This window comes from Alexandromys fortis, unplaced genomic scaffold (genome assembly GCF_014885135.2).
Source record: "Alexandromys fortis isolate MF-2015 unplaced genomic scaffold, M_Fortis_MF-2015_v1.1 scaffold_3, whole genome shotgun sequence".
Lineage (NCBI taxonomy): Eukaryota > Metazoa > Chordata > Mammalia > Rodentia > Cricetidae > Alexandromys > Alexandromys fortis.
The window spans coordinates 18314238-18324651 of NW_026067909.1; the positions used below are offsets into that span (position 1 = coordinate 18314238).

The 10414-nt window shown below is 47.4% G+C and overlaps 1 long non-coding RNA gene across 1 annotated transcript in view; it reads left to right on the forward strand.

Moving 5' to 3' along the window:
• The window catches only part of LOC126498844 (uncharacterized), a 48853-nt gene extending 41867 nt beyond the window's left edge, over positions 1–6986 (forward strand). Inside the window, exon 3 of the long non-coding RNA XR_007590912.1 lies at positions 6647–6986. This is a non-coding gene — a long non-coding RNA (uncharacterized lncRNA). The remainder of the gene's footprint in view (positions 1–6646) is intronic.
• Positions 6987–10414: the final 3428 nt, after the last annotated feature.

A 10414-nucleotide genomic window follows, 5' to 3' on the forward strand; every position in this document is an offset into this window, starting at 1 on the left:
AAAAAAAAAAAAAAAAAAAACCCAAAAAACAAAACAAAGCAAAACAAAAAAACCATCTCTGTGTGTCTTAGTTAAGGTTCCTATTGCTATGAAGAGATGCCATGACCAAGGCAACTCTTATAAAGGAAAACAGTTAACTGAGGTGGCTTGCTTGCAGTTTCAGAAGTTCAGTCCATTATCATCATGGTGGGGAGGATGGCAGCATGCAGCAGACATGGTGCTGGCTACAACTTGATCAGAAGGCAACAGGAAGTGGACTGACACACTGAATGAAGCTTGAGCAAAGGATATTTCAAAGCCTGCCCCCACAGTGACACACTTCCTCCAACAAGACTGAATCTGCACCAACAAAGTCACACTTCCTAAAAATGCCACTCCCTATGAGCTTATGGGAACCACTTACATTCGAACTACCACAGTGCGGCCATACACTGGGAAGTCCAAGCGTAGATCCATCCTTGCATTTTCTTGTTCTGATAGATGGAGTTGCCATGTGGAAAGCCATGGATGTGGCTATCATGAGATGAAATCCAGAGAGTCCAGGTCACTGAAACGGTATAAAACTTCTAAGTCCTGAAGAGTCGGGTGGGCAGATGGCTTTGGAGGGGGGGACACCCTTGAGTTGTCCAGACAGACTTGGGGTCCAAAGCCAGGTTTGTAAGCTGGGTTTCACTGACACCCTCCAAGCCTGGAACTTTATCTGTAGAGGTCTGGGTCATGGCGGCTCTTCTCCTTCCTTTCCTGGCTAGTCACAGGGCATTTCCACCTCCCGGGGAGCCTGACAATTCAGAGTGCCCCAGGGCAAGACAGAACTTTTTGTCACCATTACTGCCGGTTCTTTCCTCTTGGCATCTGTCCTCCAGTGTTTTGGGGAATGATGGCACGAGGCCAGCTAGTAGGACTGGGAGCCAAATCTTTTCTCCTCTGTTTATTCACATGGTTTCTATGGATGTGGCAAAAAAGCAAACAGAAGTTTGACTAGATATATGCACTTGATATCCTGCAACATTTAAAACTAGTGTCTACTTACGTAGGAGGCTAAAGACATAACATTATGTTAAAATGAATAATGGCCCCAGCAGGGAAAAAATGTGTTTAAAAAAAAAGTTCTCAGCAGGAAGGAACGTGTAAAGGCCTCACTGCTCTGAGAAGTGTTAGCTCTGTGTGTTCCCTGTGGTTCCCCTGTGCTGTCTAGGTGTGAGTCCAGACATTTTCTCCTAGGCCGCCCTCTTCATCTGGAACACGGGGGAGGGCTCAGAATGCAGAAGGCTCTGTGGATGGATGTGGTGCTACTGGGACAGTTTGATGTTGTGCACACGTGAAGAGTACTTGGGTCCCAACAAACTGTTCCAGTCAGTTGTGTCTGACTCCGGCTTGGTCCACCTGGACTCCGCTTTGTCATCTCCGACATGGGAGGTCATTTGTTGTTTTTTATTATTTTAATAGAATATCTTTTCATTTGTTCTTGAATAATTTCCTACCTGTAACCAATGTATCTTGTTCGTATTCATTCCAGCTCCCCCCACCCCCCGCCCAATCTCCCCAAGCACCAGGGCACATCCCCCTCCCCACTTCAAGTCCTCTCTCTTTTCTGTCAGTCAGGGCTGCTGGGTGCAGTGCTGCCTGATCATGTTGGCTTGACCCTGTGCAGCTCTTGTACAGGTAGCCACAGCTGCAGGGAGTTCGTGAGAGCAACAGCCCTACTCATCCCGAAGACCGCGTTTTAAAACCCTCCTCCCCATCTTCTGGGTCAGACATTCTTTTGTCCCCTTTTCCAATAAGTTCCCTGAGTCTTGTGGGGAGCAGTTAGCAGAGACAGCTCATTTAGAGCTGAGCAGTCAATACTTCACTTTTTCTCAGCACTTTGACCAGTGGCTGCTGCGCACTGCAGAGAGAAGTTTCTCTGGGCAGGGTGAGGACAGTGCTAATCTACAGGTCTAAACTAAGTCAGTTAGAAGGCAGTTTGATAGTGTGTCTGTGGTTAGCAAGGCAGCAGTTGTAGGTTTCCCCTAGGACCTATCTCTAGGTTTACAGTAATGGGCATGATGACATGGGACCCTAAACTGAAATGTTTAGGAATGTGCCTGTACCCTTGTTCTTGTACCATCACATGGGTCCAGATGGAGACAGTCAATCACCAAACATGGAGTAACTGGAACTTTATATTTAAGGGAGAAGAAGTCCTGATGTGTTTCTTCCCTCAAGGAATTCAGCTGGAGAAGAGAGAGAGAGAGAGAGAAAGAGAGAGAGAGAGAGAGAGAGAGAGAGAGAGAGAGAGAGAGAGAGAGAGAGAGAGAGGGGCTGTGGAGATAAGTGGAGATCACTCTAAGTGACTGGGGCCAGTACTTCTTGCTGTGCAGACGTCCTGGAAGGCAAGAAGTGCTGGGTGGGGTGTGCTGACAGCTAGCCATGCTCAGCCTCCTGGCAACCAAAGCAGGGAGAAAGGAGAATCTGGTATTCATTGTGTGGTTGTTTCTAATTTCCTTCTGCTTTCAAGATCCTCTTCTGAGGGAGAACAATGGCCCCAACAGCTAGGCTTGGCTTTCCTGGCACCTGCCCAGGCAAGGGGAGGGGCCAGGCACCCGAAAGCACACAATGGAGAGCTCTCGCAGCAGATGGCTTCTGACATCCTTTGAGGGTCACTGGGGCCAGTGAAGTGGGGGATAGCTGAAGAAACAAGCCTCCACCCCATTTTCATGTGTAAATGTTATTTTAAATTTCCCCTAAACCACCAGGGTTCTGATGATGCCTGGAGGAGGCCACAGAGTCACAGGGCTCCCTGTAGGACTTAGACCAAGAGCTAAGGGGCCATTGCATGCCACCATGGATACCGAGACCATCTACCTCGTGGGTTCAGCTCAAGCACCAGAGCACGGGAGGGTCCTATTTTCAGTCTTTAGAGTCAACTGAGGGCAGAAGGCCCAGGGTTGTGCAGAAGGAATGGGGTGGGGTTTCCTCTTTCCTTGCTGTCTTCACACTTGGCCTTTTATTGGTAGATTTTAGAACATTTATCAGCCTTTCTGGGATCACTTTTCATCACCAGATAATGGTTGCAGTCATGATGGGTCCAGTGCATAAAGAGACGAGAGGAGCCAGAGGGTGAGTGCGGCCTGCAGTCTGCAGGGTTCTGTCAGGAAAGATGGCGTCAGGGTAGTAATCGGAAGGCATAGTGACTGACCCAGCCTGTAGAGGGACACGGTACAGTCATCTTTAAGAGGAGAGAGCTGGACAGATTGCTCAGTGGTTAAGAATGCTTGCTGATCTTCCAGAGGACACACGGTTCAGGTCTCACACCCATATCAGATGGGTCATAACTGCTTTTAACTCTAGCTCCAGGGGATCCAACACACTCTTCTGGCCTCTCTCTCTCTCTCTCTCTCTCTCACACACACACACACACACACACTCAATAAAAGCTTTAAAGATGTGGCAATAGTTAGGTGAGTGGGTGGCTTATGTTTGTGATCCTAGCACACGAGAGGCTGAGGCAGAAGGATCACTCATGACTTTAGTGTCTGCTAGGGTTACATAGTGAATTCTGAGGGTATCCTAGCTACAGAGAGAGAATATGTCTCAAAAATAAAATAAAATTAAAAAGTGTGGGAAGGCGAGCAGGATTTTCACATTATTGTCCCTGGAGTGGGATATGTTCACCATTTCTTCTATTATTTGTTTCATGGTTTTTTTCTGGTGTTTACATTGAAGTCTTATTTATTTATTGTTTTGCATTTGTTTGTTTAGTGTGTGTGTATATATGTGTGAGTGTTCATGTATCACAGTGGTCATGGGGAGGTTGGAGAACTCTTGGGACTCTACATGTATGCTGGTTCTGAAGGTTAAAGATAGGTTGTCCAACTTGGTAGCAAGTGGCCTTACCTGCTGGGCCATCTTGCCATCCCCCACTATCTATCTGGGTTTTGAGATAAGATGTAGGTACACATCCCAGGCTGGCATTGAACTTGTGATCCCCCTGCTTTGGTCTCCCAACTGCTGTGATTACAGGTGTGCACCGCCATGCCCAGCTTTCCTGATCATTATTTTTTTTAAAACCTTTAGTTTAATCAAAAATGTTTCCAGCTGTGCTGTAACGCAGTTGGTAGAGTGCTTGCCTGGAAAGGGCCAGCGCAGACATTGTCCCCAGACTCCCTCCCATGCTCTGCAGATCTCTTGTTCTTTATTGTCGTCAGTGGGGACAGGTGTGGTCAGTTGGTCATGATTACAGGACTGCACTGAGATGTGACCAAGGAATGAGTCATCACGAGATATTCTGGACGCGATCGGCAGTCATTTTTGTTCACTGGACGCTTCGGCACTGGATCCCAGGCATGGACCTTGGCACTCCTGGTCTTGGGGCTTGTCATATCTTGCTCACTCTGGTTTCCTAAATGGGAGAAAGTTTCGGGGGGAGAAAGAACCTGGGGAAGTAACCCCTGTGTTCCAGTGGGACTGGAAATCCTGCTGCAAGGCCTGGAATTTTGACTTCCTGTTTGGCCTGGCACTTGTTCCCCTACATTTTTGGCCCTGACACATCCTCTTCCTCCCCCTCTCAGGATGTTTCCTCATCTGCAAAATGAGGGGGTTGTATTAGATCATATCTCAGGCCCCTTTAAGTTTGAAAAAGTGATGATTCTGCCTCCCAGCCACCCCCTCACTCTTCCCCCAGGCCTTTTGATTGACAGTGGGAAGATGAGGAAGAATGTGTGTTCTATAGCTCCAGCTCCAACACAGAATGGTCTAGTCCTACAGACCAGTGGTGCCAGGATTGAGGAAACCCTGTTTAGGGAAGGAGAGACAGAGGGGAAAGGTTTGAAAGGCAAGTGTGTAAATGCTCTACAGAGAAGAGACAAATAACAACGGAAAAAAAAAAAGAAAGAAAGAGGAAGAAGACAGGTGCATGGCCAAGGTTTACAAAGAGAGAACAGGAGTTGCTGGAATGGGATGGATGTATTGGCAATATGCTCACAGTTTGGGTGAATAGATTTTAAGCTGCTGGCCTCAGAACAAAACAATACGGAGAGGTGCTACAGTTTGCATGTTTAATGCGCCCTGAAAAGAGGTTCATTGGATAAAGGTTTGGTCTCCAGGGTGCCATTGGAAGGTTGTGAATCCTGGTAAGAGAGACTTAGGTCATTAGGGGTGTGGCCTTAAGGGGGATTGTTTAGGTGGAAGCTCCACCCAGCCCCACTTCTTCCATTTCAGACCTCGCCCCTGAGAAAGCCTGCCAAGGGTCAGCTCCATCTCTGAGATGCTCAAGACCATACCTACAGGGTATTTAAGACCTGATAGCTACACCTTCCATGTGGTTTCTCTTCCCACCCCCTGGAGACCACCCAGAAGTTGCTTTGCTCATTAAACCTGGACTTCTTAATTTGGCCTGATTTGATTTATTTCATCGGCAGAGAAACCCAATATTAGGGTACGGAAAACCTTTCAGGGATTGTGGGGCCTTAGTCACTACCCCTTTCACTCTGCTTCCTGGCCACAAGGCGAGCTGCTCACTTCAGTCTCCTGTAGCTGTCACTGACCTGACAGTTAGAAGGACATTATTCTGGTTAGTTTGTTATAGCCACAGAAAGCTGACCACACAAGGAGATCGATGGCATCCTCCTTCCTGATTCACTATAGAAGAGTCGGACTCTGGGAAGGACCCTTCCTCTGGAAGTCAGCAGGGATGGCTGTTGATGCCACGGGACTACTGAGGATAATGGACTGGGTGGTCCCGTGACTCAGGCAATCGCTTCCCTTTGACGGAAGTCACAGTTTCTCTTGCTTTTTTTACCAAAGTAACAATTTAGTTGTTATTTCTAGAGTCATGTAAAGGAAGACGAAAAGAAATAAGAATTGTATCGTGTCCCTGTAACCCCAGCTACTCAGGAGGCCTGAGAGAATTGAAATTGGAGGCTAGCCTAGGGAAGCTAGTGAGACCCTGTCTGAAAAGGGGTGATGAGATCGCTCAATGGTAGAGTGCTTGAGTAGCAGGGACAATGGCCTGGGGTCCATCCCCAGTACCCAGTGGGTATGGGTGCCTGTAGAGGCCAGAAGGTGTTGGGGTTCCCTGAAATAGAGTTACAGGCAGTTGTGAATGGCCTGACTTGGATGCTAGGAGCCCCGTTTCAGATCCTCTGGAGGAACAACAAGCAGGCTTAGGCTCTGAGCCATCTCTTCAGCCCTGGAAGTGATTTCTTAATGGCTAAGGCTAGAGGTGGCTGCTCTTTTCCTGGCTCCTCACCTTCGTCTGCTATTTGGATGTTCTTTAGAACACATTGTCCTCTTCTGATCTTGGGCTCGGACAAGGCACCCAAAGAATACATACCGGTCTTTTCACAGCTTCCGTTAAGTCTTTGGCGCATGGAAACCACACAAGGAGTCACAGCCAGGCTCAAACACAATAGGAGTTTCCAAAGGTTTCTACAAGCACAAATTTGTTTCGAGGTTCTGCTGGGGCCGGAGGAGGGGGTCTTTTACAGCCTGTGCAGAATAAACGGGACTGCTAGGGTGGGGGTGGGGGGTCTTTTCCAGCCTGTGTAGAATGAACAGAATTCTGGGGCAGAAGGGGAGGGGTCTTTTCCAGCCTCTACAGAATGAGCAGGATGGAGAGATGCAAATAGTGTTTGGAATAAAAAATCCCTCTGTTGTTGTTTTACAGGGCTGTAGCGGTGACCAGGAAGAAAACTGCCCCCGCTGGAGGTTGTTTTTGTGACTGTTCTTTGGAGCATTGTTCTAAAAATGGGAAATTACATCTTGCCATGCCAAAGGCAACAACACCTGCGGTTAAAGGGACACCTTCCCTGAGGTAGCTTTTCAGAGCGTGCACAATCGTAGCTATGGCCACCTCTGAACGGAGGCTGTGGCAGAAGATCAACGCGTGCTTTCTTTTCTCGCAAGCGGTGGGGTGTGGGCTTATCTTTGCCACTAGGGTGGGCTTCGGCAGCTATTGGTACAGGTGACTATCTATTATCCACCCAATAAACATTTGTCAAGCATCATCCGTTCTGTGACCATCTTGATGGGTTTTGCTTATTTGTTTACATTTTGAGCCGTTCTTGAAATGTGACCCAAGTTGGCTTCAAATTCGTAATCCTTCTGCCTCAATCCTTCCCTGGCTTGTTCGAATTCCAGGGAGGGTTGACCCTTGGCAGGCATCTTCTTGTCACATCTTGTTACATTTTTCCTCAGTTTTCAGAGTCAGCACATGACAGCCTGCCCACATGACTGAGGGACCAGGCAGAATCTCCACACATCCCCCTCTCTTCTCTCCCGCACCCCATTCTCTTTCCCTTGGCTAATCTGAAGAAGTAGAAACAGAACTTTAGCGTATCAGTCATTACGTTGTTCTCGATCCAGGACTTTCCAAAGTGTCCCATCACTGTGGGACAGTCTGAAAGTCTTCTCTGGTGGCAGACATCTGTCCACAAACTACAAAATAATCGGGCTTTCAAATTTATCTGCCATGAAATGATACGTTTCAGAATGACTTGTAGTTTAGGAAGAATCTGGCTTTGTGATCTGATTTCATCTTCATTAGGAACAAGGACGTGGGACTACAGGGCTTGTTGCATTTCAAGCTCTTTGGAATTTTGCGTATAACCACTGCCTATGCCGTGTATGAATTCTAAGTATAATGTTTTGTGTGTTGGGTCATCTTTGGAAGGGTCCAGTATTCTTTCTGAGACCAGCTGGTTCTTGATATGGTCGTGTCTAGAAACAAAGAGATGGAACAAAAAGAGTCTTGGGCCCTGTAATGGAACCGGCTATCAAAGTTTTCACGTGGGTAACAGCTTTTCCATTAGAGCAGTAGTTCTCAACCCGTGGGTCTCAACCTCTTTGGGGGGGGGGTCACATTTCAGATATCCTGTCTATCAGTCATTTACATTATGATTCATAACAGTGGCAAAATTACAGGGATAAAGTAGCAACAAAATTATTTTATGGCTGGGGGGTCACCACACCTGAGGAACTGTGTTAAAGGGTCTCAGCGTTAGGAAGGTTGAGAATCACTGCATTAGAGACTCACAAACCTTGTGATACAGGCTCATGTGTGAGGGCTTTGCTTTCCTTTTGTGTTCCTTTGTATTTTTTTTTTTAAATTTCAAGACAGAGTCTCATATTTCTCAGGCTGGTGTTTACTACGCAAACTGGCCAGGGAAGCAAAGCTTGGCCTTCTGATCCTCCTGCCTCCACCTTGCAAGTGCTGGAACCACAGGGTGTACCTGGGCTTTGTGCCTGCTGGGAGAGTCCTTTACCCCAGCTGCATCCGGGTCCCAGAAGTGCTGAGATGGGAAGGAATCGTAAATTGGTCAGATTTAGCAAATCAAAATTTAGGATGCCTGGTGGAATGAAAATTTCGGGTGAGCCGTGAGTCACAGGCGTGTCTTGAGTGTTGTGTGGGCCGTGAAGGATGAAAATTGGTTCACCTGGGAATGCTGGGAAAGCCAGATTGTCGGGAGCTGTTTATGCAAAGGGATGAGGTGTGAACGGCATGGATTTTGTTTCTGGCTTCAGATATTAATATACAAGTTTCATTGCCCAGCCTAATTGGGGGTGAGGGAGGGGGACAAACCAAAGGCATGGCGGGCAGCAGGATCTGAGGCAGAGCAGGAAGCAGGGCTGTTCCTGAGTCCATGCTTCCTCCCACAGGAGGTCGGGCAGGGAAGGATTCCAAAGATCCTCTGAATACATCTCTCAGCATCAGGACCACAGACCTGTCGCCACACCTGGCTGGCTTATTTTGATTTTTTTTTTCTTATGTGGGTGCTAAGGATTTGAACTTGAGTCCCCAAACTGGTGCAGCAAACACTTTACTCACTGAGCCACTACCTAGTTCCTGCTGTTTTTGCCTTTCTGAGGCAGGCCTCAAAGTCATAGCAATCCTTCTGCCTCAGCCTCCTAAGCATTGAGGTTATAGGTGTGAGCCACCAAGTCTGGCCATTTTACCTTTAGCCCAGTGAGATCCATTTTGGACATTTGGCCTCCTAAGCTCGGTGTGCACCTTTAAGACGATCATAGGAAACAAATTCATAGGTCTTGCAATGATGCTGAAGGCCTAGGGCAGGCAGTGAGCAGAGAAAGGCATTCAATGCCAGGGGTTGAAATGGACTCAGAGACTGAAATGGACACTTAAGGTCAGAGGGCCAGGAGATCCCAGCACCCCACAGTCCTTTCTGCCCCCCGAGATCTACTCCTTATCCCGACAACATTTCTATCCTGTCCTAGATGACAGAGGATGTACTTCTGTGATGGGAGGAACCCGCAGGTGTGCTGCAGTGAGATGCCTTTAGTGTACAGGGTGGTTGAGAGCTACAGGCACAAAGCTTCAGGTACTTTGTAAAGGTCTTGACAAGGCTTGCATGCTGGACTGGGCACCTGGCCAGGGGAGCAAACCCATGTCCCTAGCTCCAGTTTATCAATTCCGGAGCTGGCAATCGTGCTTGCTTAGCTGAATCTATTTTCAGTCTTTTTTTTTTTTGCATATACCATAATTTTATAATTTTAGTTCATGGAAGTCAGCTGAGTGGCTAGTTACAGATGACTCACCTCACGTTCTCATACGCCTGTTGATATATTCAGTAAGTGCTTGGGAGGACCGTCCCCTAATGACAGGTTTCAGAGTGCATTGTTTGCCTGGCCCTATCATCATCAATCAAGGCTTCTTTTATAATCTATTTGAAGTCCTTTGGAGCAACTGATCACGTAGTGGTGAATTGCTACCCACAGCTGCCCTGGTATTTGCAAACAGCATGCCTGGTGTCAGCTGCAGGCTGGGCGGCATTTTAGCCCCTTCATCTTGATAAGGTTGGCAGGGCTGCTTCTGCTTTCCTCTTCCTGCCTTGTGAGTCACTCACAGATTCTTCTGCCAGGCTCGCCCTGACTGTCTCATATCAGACAGCAGCTTTTCTGGTAATCCATGGGTCTTGTGAGTCTGCCATGGCAGTCCCTCTGTAGAGACCTTCCGGGCTAAAATTCCTGCGGTTGCAGATGATGGGGGTAGCATAGTTTTCAAATTTTCTTCCTCACCCAGATTCATAGTTTTCATTACAGAGCCACCAAGAAACATGGGCTCTCTCTTCCCTGAGGTCCTCGACTTATGAATGTTAAAATTAATAGAGTGCAAAAATTTCTTTTTTCCACCCCCCCCCCCACTTTCTTTCTGTAGAGTCTCACTATGTAGTTCTGGGCTGGCCTAGAACTTGCTACATAGACCAAACTGGCCTTGAATTCACAGAGGTCTGCCTACCTCTGCCTTCTGTGATCCACTATGCCTGGCTATTTATTTGTTTTTCTAGATAATGCTGGTCTCCCGCTATATACATACATACATACATACATATATGTGTGTGTGTGTGTATGTGTATATAACATTTAAACTTTTGTCTTTGTAGTTTGTGCTTAATACTTCTCAAATGCAGGAAGGGCA